Source organism: Tamandua tetradactyla, chromosome 20 (genome assembly GCF_023851605.1).
Source record: "Tamandua tetradactyla isolate mTamTet1 chromosome 20, mTamTet1.pri, whole genome shotgun sequence".
Classification (NCBI taxonomy): domain Eukaryota; kingdom Metazoa; phylum Chordata; class Mammalia; order Pilosa; family Myrmecophagidae; genus Tamandua; species Tamandua tetradactyla.
Genome location: NC_135346.1, coordinates 44,409,367 through 44,422,689, shown reverse-complemented (window position 1 = coordinate 44,422,689; position 13,323 = coordinate 44,409,367). Strand labels below are relative to the sequence as shown.

The following is a 13,323-nucleotide window of genomic DNA, read 5'->3' as shown; positions in this document are numbered from 1 at the left end:
TGGGTAAGACTTTTGATTTGATTGTTTCCGTGGTGATGTGACCCACACAAGCATGAGTGGGACCTTTTGATTGAGTTGTTTCCATTGAGATGTCGCCCTGCCCATTAAAGGTGCATCTTAATCCTTTTACTGGAGTCCTCTATGAAGAGAATAAAATGCAGAAAACATAGCACAGAGAGTTCAGGGCCAACACAGAATGCAGAGAGATGAAACTAAGACATAGATGTTTGGAGATGCTAAGCTAAGTGATGACACCCAGAGTTTGTCTTGGAGAAGCTGTGAGGACTTACAGACACTTAGAGAGAAAGCCACTGGAATCAGAAGCTGAAAGCAATGAACTGGGGGCAAGGATTAGCAGACACCAGCTATGTGCTTTCCAAGCTGACAGAAGTGTCCTAGATGTTGGTGGTCTTTCTTTGGAGACCAGGTATCACCCTGTTGATACCTTAAGTGGGACATTTTCATGTAAATTTGTAACCCAGTAAATCCCCTTTGTAAAACCCAATCCATTTCTGGTATACTGCATTTCAGAAGCTTTACAATTTGAAACATTTACTGTTAACTATCGTCCTTAGTTTGCATTAATTGTATTTTTCCCATATACCATCCTATTGTTGATACTTTGTAATACTGACATTCATTTGTTGTAGTTCATATAAGATCTTTCTTATATTTGTACAGTTGTCCACAATAGGTTTTTGTTATATTAAACAATCTCATGTTTTACCTTTTATCTTTCCTTCTAGTGACATACATAATCCTAGACTTCCCCTTTCAACCATAATCACACTCAGCATTGTTAATTACACTTATAGTATTGTGCTACCATCACCTCTATCCATTTCCAAACATTTACAATTAACTTGCTTAAACATTTTTACATCTTAGGCATCATCTTCTCATTCTCTACTCTTTTTCTATCTCCTGGAGACTTATACTCTAGATTTTAACTTCCAATTTGCTCATTATAATTTGTTCATATTAGTGAGATCATAAAATATTTGTCCTTTTGTATCTGACTTATTTTGTTCCATATAATGTCTTCAAGGTTTATCCATATTGTTCCATGCATCAGGACTTCATTTTTTTCTTACAGCTGCATAATATTCCATCATATATATATATAGTACAGTTTGTTTATCTACTTAGCGGTTGATAGACACCTGGGCTATTTCTATTTATTGGTAATTGTGAATAATGCTGCAAATATATTTGAGTCCTTGTTTTCATATCTTTTGAGTATATAACTAGTAACAAGATTGCTGGATCATATAGAAGTTCTATACTTAGTTTGAATAAGGAGTTTCAAGAGTGGTGAAACTGTTCTGTATGATACTGTAATGGGTGAAACTTGACATAATGCATAGATCTGTACAACACAAGGAGTGAGCCCTAATGCAAACTTTGGACTTTAGTTACCAATAATATATCGGGATTGGTTCATCAATTGTAACAAATGTACCGCACTCATGCAAGATGTCAATAATAGGGGAAACTATGTGCAGGGGAGAAAGGGACTATATAGGAACTCTCTATATTATCTGTTCAATTTTCCCTAAGCCTAAAAAATGCTCTCAAAATACAATTTATCAGTTAAAAACAATATTCTGGTTATTAGAGTGACCATAGTGTAGAAAACATGGTGGCCAATCTTCCTGTTCACCCTCTTGTGTTGAACTCAAACTTCCCCCTACAAAACATGCTGGTAGGACGTGAGGCAGGACCTCCTGCCTCTTGGGCAGACAGAGCTCACCAACCAGAAGTGGGAGATGCATCCCATATTGCAGGTGTGCTCAAGCTTGGTGCTAATGACATTTGGATTAGGCTATTCTTGGCTGTTTCTGTGGGTGGCTGTCCTGAGCAGGGTGAGATGTTTAGCAACATCTTTGGCCTTTACCACTAGATGCCAGTAATAACCTCCAGTCTTATTAATTACCAAGTGACTCCAGACTCTGTGAAATGTCCCCTGAGAGGCAAAATTGCCCTTAATTGAGAATCCCTGCAATATGGGAAAGGAGATGTACGTATGTCAGACTATTAACAAACTCCCCAACCATTTATAGTTCTTCCTCCTGTGGAGAGCATCTAATAAGGGGTGAAAAGAAAAGTGGAAGTTTCCTGTCTAGCTCTCCCTAGAAAAAGCTGGGGTTTCTGTTTTATAGACATGAGACTATACAGAGAGAAAGAATGCAAGAAGGTATTTCTGTGAGGCATTAATCACAGATATTGAGGTATAGTTTATTCATTTGCATCCAAATGTCTGTTCATCTAGATTCATCTTTCTCAACCAAGCTGTTGAAAGATTCAGCTATAAATCTGCATGCTAGTCATTTAATGTATCCTACGAATGTGGCAAACAAACTGTCAGTTTTTATGAGTTTATAATGTTTCAGCAAAAAGATTTTTTTTGCACATTGATTATATTAATTGTAGAAATCATTTCTATTAATAAACATATGACAAATGTGGAATATACAAGTAATCAATTCTATTCAATATTTGATCCCTTTATTTGCATTTCAGCCTGTTACGTGTTTATCTTTGGTTAGATGAAAAGCAAAATATAGCAAAACACAACCTCATGTAGATCCATGCCCAATTTCCACAATATTGTCAATCTCATTCTTTAATACCTCCACTGATTATTTTAATATTTAATATAATTATTTCATTGAATTATATTTTCACATCATTTAAAAATTATTCTCAGTCTATTTTACATTTGAATTGCTCCCCCTCTTTCATAAAGATTAGACTTTCTGGCATCCTCTTGAAGAATATTATAAAATTTATAATGATTTTTCTTTTGTATATATTAGTAAATCACCTTCAGAGTTATGCTGTTTTTGTGATTCTTCAGTAATGATATTTCCTTCTTAATGTTCTGCAGCTTATTTCAATCATCCTACGAGAATACTTTTTTTTTCTCTTCACCAATCCCTAAATTAGAGAGATTTATCCAGATTCAATATTTACCAAATTAGGAGAGATTTATTTATTTGCTTATTTATTTATTTATATTCAGTGTTTTGCCAGGAGAGCACCACATGCATTTCTCATGGTTCTACTCCCTGCTTATTAAATTCCTGTATCAAATTAATGACAAAAAGGTAGCTCATTTCCCGATGCTTCAGAGATGTAAATACTGGGATTCTTAAACCCTATTTCTGAGAAACTTAATGCTTTGAAATGATTCAATGTATAAAAATTATAGCTCCCAGCATATACTGCTTCAAGGTCCGCTAAGGAAAAAATGAAGAGTATGAAGAGACATTGTTCTGTCCATCCCAAAGTAGCATTTTTTTTCAGGTGTAATTGGTCATAGAAAGAAAGCTAAAATAATTTGTATATAAATCAACTTGCAAAAGGAATAGACTAGAAATTCACCAAATATAAAAACTAAATTTTTAAAAATATTTTTATTGAGATATCTTCACACATATAGTCCATTCATAGTTTACAATCAAATGGCTCACAATATAATCACATAGTTGTGTATTCATCACCATGATCATTTTTAGAACATTTGCATCACTCCAGAAAAAGAAATTAAAAAAAAAAGAAAACACCTCATACATCCCATACCCCTTACCCCTGCATCTTATTGACCACTAGTATTTCAATTTACCCTTTTCTTTTTTTTACCCCTTATCCCACTCATTAATTGCTTTTGTCCTTATTTTTTTTTTACTCATCCGTCCATACCCTGGATAAAGAATGAGTCAGCCACAAGGTTTTCACAATCACACAGTCACATTGTAAAAGCTATATCTTTATACAATTGTCTTCAAGAATCAAGGCTACTGGAACACAGTTCAATAGTTTCAGGTACTTCCCTCTAGCCACTCCAATGTACTATAAACTAAAAAGGGATTTCTATATAATGTATGACAGTAACCTCCAGGATAACCTCTCAACTCCATTGAAATCTCTCAGCCACTGAAATTTTATTTTGGTCCATTTTTCTCTTCCTCTTTTTGATCAAGAAGGCTTTCTCAACCCCACGATGCCAGGTCTTGGTTCATCCCCAGAAGTCCTGTCCCACATTGCCAGGGTGATCCATGCCCCTGGGAGTCAAGTCCCATGTAGGGGGGAGGGCAGGGAGTTCTCCTGCCGAGTTGTCTTAGAGAGGCCACATCTGAGCAACAAAAGAGGTTCTCTGGGGGGTGACTCTTAGGCATAATTATAAGAAGGCTTATTTTCTCCCCAAAGTAGTATTCTTAATATATGAAAATCACCCAGTTTTCCTATTGGTATAGATCCTAGATCTGTCAGGCCTAGAATGAAGAGGAATAAAATATTTTTCTAAGTTGCTCTGTATGATGAAAATGGGTTAGGCTTTTTTTTTCAATTCAGTTTCATAGACCATAGAGTTATGAGGACGTCCTCTCAGATTCTGGCAATAACATATTTGTTCATTTTTATTTTAAGCTTTTTAAAAAATTATCATTATGTGTGAATATTTATGAGATGTTAGAAGGATCTGTATTCAATTCTTTAAATTTCTCCATTACTTTTTCTATCTTTTAAATCATAGGCCAAAGTAAACAAGTTTACTGATTAAGGGCAGAATTGGTACCAAGCAAGACATCAGAAGATACCAAACTGTGATGTCCAAAATTTTGTCAGTTTGCTATTCCCTTTCTCCTACAATATGGAACAATTTGTTTATTTCTGGAAACTTTTAGATTATCTAGAGCTATTTCTACATGTGCACCACAGACTTAATTAACAAATTACAGAAATGAATTTTTCCCCATCTGTGCTATCTTGGTTTGTTAGTCCTTGAATTATGTAATATGTAAATAGCATTAAATCAATTTAAAGAACTTTGAAATTTAAATTATGTATTACAAAAACCAAGCCATCCGAACCAGTTAAAAGTAAAAAACATGTGGTTGCCTATAACTAATAATTCAAAGAATTTAATGGAGCTAAACTCCCAAACAAGTATCAGAGAACAAAGACATAACCTTGGACTTTGAAATACCTCAGAGAGCATTTTAACGAACAATTTGCTAGTTGGAAGTTTCTTTCAAACATCTACCCCAGGAATATAATGAACGCATCTATTCTCATAGAGAGGGTATTTAAAAATTAAGACTATCCAATATAATTTGAAAAGCAGTGAGACTTGATGAGGAGAAACAGATATTTTATTTTTGTATGCTACTGCTGTCAATCAACTGCAGAGAGAAACTGAGAAGAATGAAACAACAAAAGGACAAAGTTATTTACCTTTAAATGCTCAAAAGGTGCAGGTGCATCTCTGCACTGGTTTGCAAATCAAAGGATTTTTCCTCCTCCTCCTCCTCATTTTTTTTAGATCCCCCTGAACAAAGGGAAAAAGTGGTTTAGATAGAAAATTCAGAGTCAATGAAAATTTGTGTGTGTGGGAGCTAGTACAATTAATTTTAGTTACTAGGCCTTTTAATTCCAAACTGTGTCCTATGTATTGTGGTCTTTTAAATAATCCTTTTATGACATTCTGGGAAGATTTATTTTGAAAGTGGCACCTCTATTAATCTTAGCAGTATGCCTCTCAGAAAAAAAAAGTCAAGGGTTGTATTTTGAATGCCACCCAGGCTGAATAATTGTCACAGAACATTAGTTTAAAATAAAAATGGAGACTTGACTATTCTTTCCAGGTAGGAGAGAAACAAGGTAGTGAAGATAAAAATGATGTCTCTCTTCTTGAATTTCTACTGTGATATTGTAATGATATCTATAAGGTTCTAGAGAAAACTGAGCAATCAAGATTAGAACTTTAAAAGAAGAGAAAATTATCTATAGAAATCACAATGCCAGACAGCTAGACGACAACTCATTTTTATTAAGAGTTGTTACAGGAGGGCAGTGCAGCATCAAATACTTCTCATGCATTAGCTCACATTTCCTCTTAATAACCCTTATATTATCATTCTAATATAAACCCCACCTATTAATATCATCTTAAATTTACAGATGAGGAATCTGGGGCACAGAGAGGTTAAGAAATTTGGCTGAGTTCTCACCCTCTCCCTGGGGAAGCTAAGATTTGATCCTGCACTTTGCTTCCCTAGACCTCTTTTTTTTTTGGTCTGGTCAGGCTCCAGGAATCGAACCCGGGTCTCTGGCTTGGCAGGTGAGAATTCTTGCCACTGAGTCCAGACCTCTTCTTAAGTTCTCTACTCTCAGGTCTCCATGTATAATACCTGTATCTCAGATTTAATTTGGAAATGTACATTGTATACATTTGGGAGAATCAGCAGAATGATTTTAAATATCCAGATATGTGACACTATTTGCAGAAAAATGCAATGCACTGTGGTGAGCCTCTATTTATCTTGTCTGCTCAGCACCTCCTCCCTCTTATTTTCATGTCGGCATACTGATTTAGCTTAGGGGAGCCGTCCCTTCTTGATCATATTTGTCTTGATGTCCTGCCCTACCTCAAAGAAGCTGGTCAGATGCTCTTTAAGGTTTCATGGGAGCGACCTGGACTTAAAATAGTTGCAGTGTTTTCATCCTGATGGGGGTGTCTGGAGGAACCTAACCTGAGTTCTTGCAATGAACCATGATTTCTGAAGCTGCTCAGGTTTGAGCACTCCCATATCTGGTATTTCAGCTTTTCCTCAATTCTGTATACTGGGCTGTGTCCTTCCAATATATCCCTTTTTGCCTTAAGAAACGAAATTCTTTTTAACCTAAAAGATTTCTTTTTAATCAGACCCACTTAGTGGGGTTGTGGGAGAGCCTTTAGTGAATCAGGTTGGAACATCATGACCAGGGTTCACGGATGAAGGAAAGGTGTATGTGAGATTTGGCCCTGTGGTGTTTTGCTGTTTGGATCGATAGGTACCTTGGGCTGCCTTGAAAACAGCCATTTGACTTTTTGCATCAGAAAAGTTAATTTTTTTTGAAAGAAATAAATTCTGGTTTCACTCAGAAAACTCACATTGTCCAGTAGAAAGGAGCACAGACAAAAGATTAAAAATTGAGTTCTGATACTAACTTTCTATTTTATAATCCCTTAAAAACATTTGTGTCACACTTAATTTATCTTTGAGATGAGGGGGGAAAAACAGCCTAAGTGGGCAGATATAAAATAGCTTGAAAATTAAAATTATTACATCACAGGAGAAGGCAGGTAGATTTGTATTATCTGATGCTTCGTTCTTCTCCCTTCTTGCCTCTTTATCCCTGGCAAAACCAATCTCACAATTCCGTGAATTGGTCAGACTATATCTCATGTATCTCAGCATTTGCACCTGTGTTTTTCCTTAATGGGGGTGCCCTTCTCCAATATGTCTATCCAGCTAACTTCTATTGATCCTTCAAGACCTCGTTCCAGCATTTTCTCTGTGAGACAGTCTTCCCCTATTGTTCCAAGCCAAGTTAATTACTTGTTCCATCATGCTAATCTATGTGATCTTGTTAGAACATGCATTACATGGTATTTCATCAGTTATCTACATGCTTGTTTCAATATTTGACTCAGCTTCCATAGGACAGCCCCTTTCATTTTTCCCATCTCTAGTTTATATTTTGTGATATTGAAAATGCTTAATAAATATTGAGCATACTTTGAGAAAACTCCCAAAGAGATTTGTCATTTCAGGAAGTTCTGTTACTGATGCTCTGGAAATTTGAAACTTCTTTGGAAACGCTAAAAACTATCCCATAAAGGGTAAGTTTTATAAATAATTTTTCTTCACCATAAATGTATTTTTGGAGTATGGTACTAAATGTTTAAAAGCTGCAGCTCAATGATGAAAAATCACGTTTGCTTCCTGCATAGTTCATGTCCTGAGAACTTGATGACTGTCACTTTTCCTGTGGATCTTTCTATATCTTTTATCTCTGAATCCCTAGAAATGTCATTAGCCATGTTTTTTTAAATAGAAAACGCCACCCCATGTTAGAGCAGCAAGGGAAAAAAAAATTCTTAGCACATTTTGTACAAAGCTTCAAAAAAATGGACTATGAGATTGCTGGGGGCTATGCATCTATTAAAAGATGTGATTGACAATGGAAATTGTATTATTAAAGTTGTTGGAATTTCTAACTTCATCTCAAAGTGGCTTTGTATCTTTTCTGGGGGGACGATCATCTCATAAAGTCATCCTTATGTTCTAACATCCTGATTTTAGGAGCCACAGAAATATCTCAAGTAGCAGAATTGAAAGCCATAATGAGAGAGTGTTCTATCAGAAAAGCTTTACATTTACATGCAGTAAGAGACCTACTAGTATGTAACAACTCTTGGCATAGATTTTCCCTTTGTCTGCTCTCAGTTTCCTATATACATATGCAAGAGCTTTCCAAAGGGTGTTTTGAAAACATTAGTTTCCCTATGTATTAATTGGTATTAAAGAGAGAAGAAGAAAGTTTTCCAATGTTAAATAAGTTTGGAAGACCTGGCTTAAGGTAGAGTGAATTTCTTCACCATCACATTTGCTAATTCAGAGAAAGGAGAAGCATTCGTCCCAAACCTGATTGACCATGGACAGAGAATGTCCTATGGAGTACATGCAAATGCTTTACTGATTCTTTCTGTTAAAAGAATAAATTCAGGCTTACGCCTGTTGAATATTTTGTAGCGATGCTAAAATCCACCCAATTATTTTTACCCTCAAGAGACCCTTAGCATTAATTTGCTGTTTTCTGTTCTTTTGTGATGAATAGGTCTTGCTTAGTTTCTTACTTGCTTACCTCTTTTTCTAGGTGCTTAGGATCCTCTGCCTTTATGTCTTTTCTGTGTGTTTTTTTTTTTAAATGACTGATACTAATGCCAAAGCATTTTCTTCTGCAGAATAAAACAAAACAAAGCAAAGAAATGAAATCTAAATGCCATTTTTTCTTTCCTAATATGTGCCCTAGGATATTAGCCAAAACTCAATGGCTAAGTTCCATAGCCACAATTAGACTTGTGAGTTGTGATTCTAGTGCTGCCATTAATTTGCTGACTGGACTGATTCACTGTCTATAACATGAACATACAATGCCAGTGAGCCTCATGAGAAAGTTCATTGTCCATGAATTCAACACATTCATTAATACAACCCATATTTATTAAGGATCTTCAATCAGTCCTGTGGTAGTTAGTAAAATATAAGGGATCCTTTGGTGGAGATGTCCATATGATGGAGTACAACGAAGAAAAGTTTGAACTGCAACACATGCTGAGAGGTGCTGTGATGAGTGAAGTCTTATAAAAATACCAGAAAGGACACTACCTTACCTTAAAGATGAGTTATTCATAAAAAAGAAAAATGAAGTGGGAAGAGAAGGATATTCCAGGCACAGAAGAAAGAATATGAGCAAATTTTTATTGAGGATTGATTTTTGTGTAATGTTCTAGGTACCAGAGATAACACAGTCCTCAGTTTACATGGCGGCATCCATAAATAAGTAGGTATCTACAGTACAGTTTGTGAAATGTTAAAAAAAGGAGTAGGGACATATTTCTATGGGGGAACAGAGGAGGGAAGGATTTTGTGTCTAGATTATTATGAAATTTCTGACACATGGTTGCTAAGAATTATTTAGTTATCAGGTGTTACCTTAAAGTGCCCTTAAAATAGGGTGAGATGTATGTATTCAGAAGGTGTAACTGTTAAATTTAAATTCTGAGATACTGAGCTGTTTGTATATAACCTTGTCATTCCCAGAAACTTCAGATGTATATGTGACCCCTGAGACTCAGATTACAGCTCTGAAGCTATGAAAGTCAGCAGTACCCAATATAGGAACTATTTAAAAAGTTGAGAAAGTGGTCAGACATCGAGTAAAGATACAAATGAAGCTGACCTGGATAGGACTAAGGTATAGTGAATAAAGGATATTGTCCATATTTTAAAATTCCAATTTCTGTGTGAGACTAAAAGGGGAGATGTTTATGTGGTGCAAATTTTGTATTTTGGGTAGCACATTTCCCAATGTAACTTGTATGGTAGGTTTAGTTGAACACCATAAGTACATGGAATCTTTAATAGGGCATGAGATTTTGTTGGTTTGTCCAAGTTGGTGTGATGCCTAGATAAATCCTAGAACAATTTGGGCAGTGAATACAGAAGTATTTACAAAGTTTCCTAGGGGGAATGGGGAGAAAGGAGGAAATATTTAACTTTCCCATTTGGAGAATTTTTGGCATTCTCGCAAGCAGTGGGGAAAACCAAATCAATAGGCCAAGCTGTCAATCTTGGGGTTCACCCCTATAAAATTTATCACTGCAAAATATAGGCTAAGCCTACTTAAAACTAGGACTACGAGTCACCCCCAGAGAACCTTTTTTGTTGCTCAGATGTGGCCTCTATCTCTAAGCCAACTCAGCAGGTGAACTCACTGCTCTCCCTCCCACGTGGGACATGACTCCCAGGGTATAAATTTCCCTTGCAATGTGGGACAGAAAGCCTGGCATAAGCTGGGACTCAGCATCAGGAGATTGAGAAAGCATTCTTGACCAAAATGGGAAAGAGAGAAATGAAACAAAATAACGTTTCAGTGCCTGAGAGATTTCAGAGTCCAGAGGTTACCCTGGAGGTTATTCTTATGCACTAAATAGATATCCATTTTTAGTTAATAGTGTATTGGAGTGGCTAGAGGGAAGTACCTGAAGCTGTTGAGCTGTGTTCCAGTAACCTTGATTCTTGAAGATGATTGTATAAAGATTAACATTTACAAAAAAAAAAAAGAAAAATAGGGTGAGATGCATTTACAAGGCAGGAGTGCTCAGGTTCACTGGTGTTTTCCCCACATCGCTGTGACAGTTACCACCTACAGTGCAACCTTGCATAAGGAACCTGTTACTACTGTGCTGTCTCAAAGATTCTGTGCACTTTTTGTTCACTGGCTCATTGAGTAATTCACAGACTTGGGGACAATTGCTTGTTATAGTCCTTGTATGATTCATATCCAACCCTTTCCTATTATAGGTTTAATAGTGACCCTTTGTAGTGGTTTGCAGCTGTATGTACCCCAGCAAAACATGTTCTTAAATCTAATCCATTTCTGTGGGTGTGAATCCATTGTAAAGAGGACCTTCTAATGAGGTTGCATCAGGTAAAGTGTGGCCCAGCCCAATTAGAATGGGTCCTAATCCTATTACTGGGGTCCCATATTAACAGAATGAAATTCAGACAGATAGAAAGCCATGGGATGCAAGAAGCTGCAAGTCAACAGAACTCAAAAGAGAAGGGAGAGGCCAGGAGAGGCTGCCATGTGTGTTGCCATGTGACAGAGGAGCCCAGGACCGCAGGACTACAGGCAGCCAGCCCCAGAATTTGATAATGCCTTGATATGGACTTTCTCCTAGCCTCAGAACTGTGAGCTAATAAATCCCCATTATTTAAGCTAACCTGTTGCATGGTATTTGCTTGAGCAGATTAAGAAACCAAAATGCCTTTATCCCCCTGAGCACTGTACTTAGGCTACACTGGCTCCTACTTCTCAAATGTGCCAAAGCTTTTCCATTTGAAGGACTTCTTACCTGTGCTTAACTGTTTTCTCTGCTTATAGGTTCTTCTTGTTCTCCTTGCCTGACTAACTCATTCTACTCATTATTTAGGTCTCAAGTTGAAGGTGATTTGTTCAGGATTTTCTCTGATCACAGCTTCCCTAGAGTAGACTAGGTCCCTTTGTACTTTCTCTTCATGTACATACTTCCATAGCAATTAATAGAATATTTAATTATTTAGTTGATATTACTCTTTTTGAGAAGATTGATGAAGTAGGTACTATGATTGCATCTCTCTGTCTTACTCCTTATAGGCACCTATTAAAATAATTTTTGAATAAATTAGTGAAAAGTAAAATCATTTTTTTGCTTAGTTCCATAGAAGATCAGAAATGACAAAACAGTAGTATGGCATGAAACATCAGACCAGGATTCAGATAATAATAATAGCTACAATTATTGAGCATATATGGTGTGCCCATGAGGCACACTTTAAAAATTATTATAAATCTCAACAATAACTGCAAGGATGAAACTGAAACTCAGAGAGGTAAAACAACTTGCCAAATGCCATGCAGCAGTCTGTGGAGAAATAGACTTGGACTCAAATTTGTATGCTACCAAAATTCTTTCCACAGTACATGCAGTATTTCTTTGATAGATATTATGAGACAGAGGTCATGAAATGGGTTGGAGAAACCAAGGGCTGGAGGATCAGGCAGGTACAATAACTCTGATTAAATAAGGAGAATGCCCGGATACCAGGGAAGTCAGCTGAGGTAAAGAGGAACAATGTGCCCTCTGTCTACAGAGATGAAATAGAGAGTATAGGACAGTTGGGTGAATGATATCCAAAGCCTAGACCAGGAGAGCAGGATCCAATGGATTAAGAATCCAAATAGAGATTCTGTTCCAGAGGATATGGGTATCTCTGGGTCATGGTTTAGGTAACCATCCTGAAACCCAGGCAGCCACAAGAATGAGTGCCTCAGATTTGTCTGAGATACATTGTGCCTTGCTGACTCACTCATTCCCCCCCCCCACCACAGTGAGAGTCAAACCTAATCTTAGGCTAAAGACTATTACTCTATACATTATTACACATTATTATACATACTTGTGTGCTTAGAATCAGTTTTTCGTTGATCTCTCTTTTTCTCTCTATTCAAAATTCCTGAAATTTATCTTTTACTTTCCATTTGCTATATATGTATAGTGTCTCCTTTTCTTTCCCATCTTAAATGGGCTAAATTCCTTTTTCTGCAAGAGAAATGGCAGACCCCGTTTTAAATGTCCCACATCCTTTTAATAAGACATGAATATCATCCTTAGTTTTGCTTCTATTTGACCATCTCCTTAGAATATCGCTCTATCTATCTACCTATTTATCTAAATTTACATATTTGTTTTAAAACAATTGATTTCCATGGAGCAATCCAGATGCACAATTTTGATATACTGTCAGTTTATTTTTCTTTATTTTTATGTTATTTGAAACAGCTTCTCAATGAGATAGCACTTTAACTGAAAATAAAAATGAGCGCTACCTGATTTATTTTCTCCTTTAGGAAAATAGATTTCCCTTGGGACATGGTCTTCAGTTCAGTTTTTTTTTGCCATGGAATGTTCATATCATCGCTGCATGCATGCCCATACTTTCGTACCCCATCTCGATCTTAGGCTTATGGTGACCTTGGTGTAGTGAAGGTTTTCTAAACCCTGACCATCCTTCCTGGTTTTTTCTATGACTTTTTTTTTTTAACTTTTTAAAATATATAATATGTATATATACAAAACAAAGAAAGAAAAAAGCAATTTTCTTAGCATTCTTCAACAAGTAGTTACAGGACAGATCCCAGAGTTTGTCATGGGCCACCTGTGTTGGT

General features: G+C 36.4%; 1 long non-coding RNA gene across 2 annotated transcripts in view; it reads right to left on the bottom strand.

The window, feature by feature from the left end:
• LOC143664074 (uncharacterized) overlaps window positions 1-12,773 on the bottom strand; it is a 67,888-nt gene extending 55,115 nt beyond the window's left edge. The window contains exons 1-5 of one of the 2 annotated variants that reach the window (XR_013166300.1): window positions 12,555-12,773; window positions 11,471-11,755; window positions 10,595-10,630; window positions 8,695-8,788; window positions 5,239-5,332 (exon numbers count right to left, since the gene is read on the bottom strand). This is a non-coding gene — a long non-coding RNA (uncharacterized LOC143664074). The remainder of the gene's footprint in view (window positions 1-5,238; window positions 5,333-8,694; window positions 8,789-10,594; window positions 10,631-11,470; window positions 11,756-12,554) is intronic. The other variant, XR_013166301.1, reaches the window with a different exon arrangement.
• Between the last annotated feature and the right edge of the window lie 550 nt (window positions 12,774-13,323).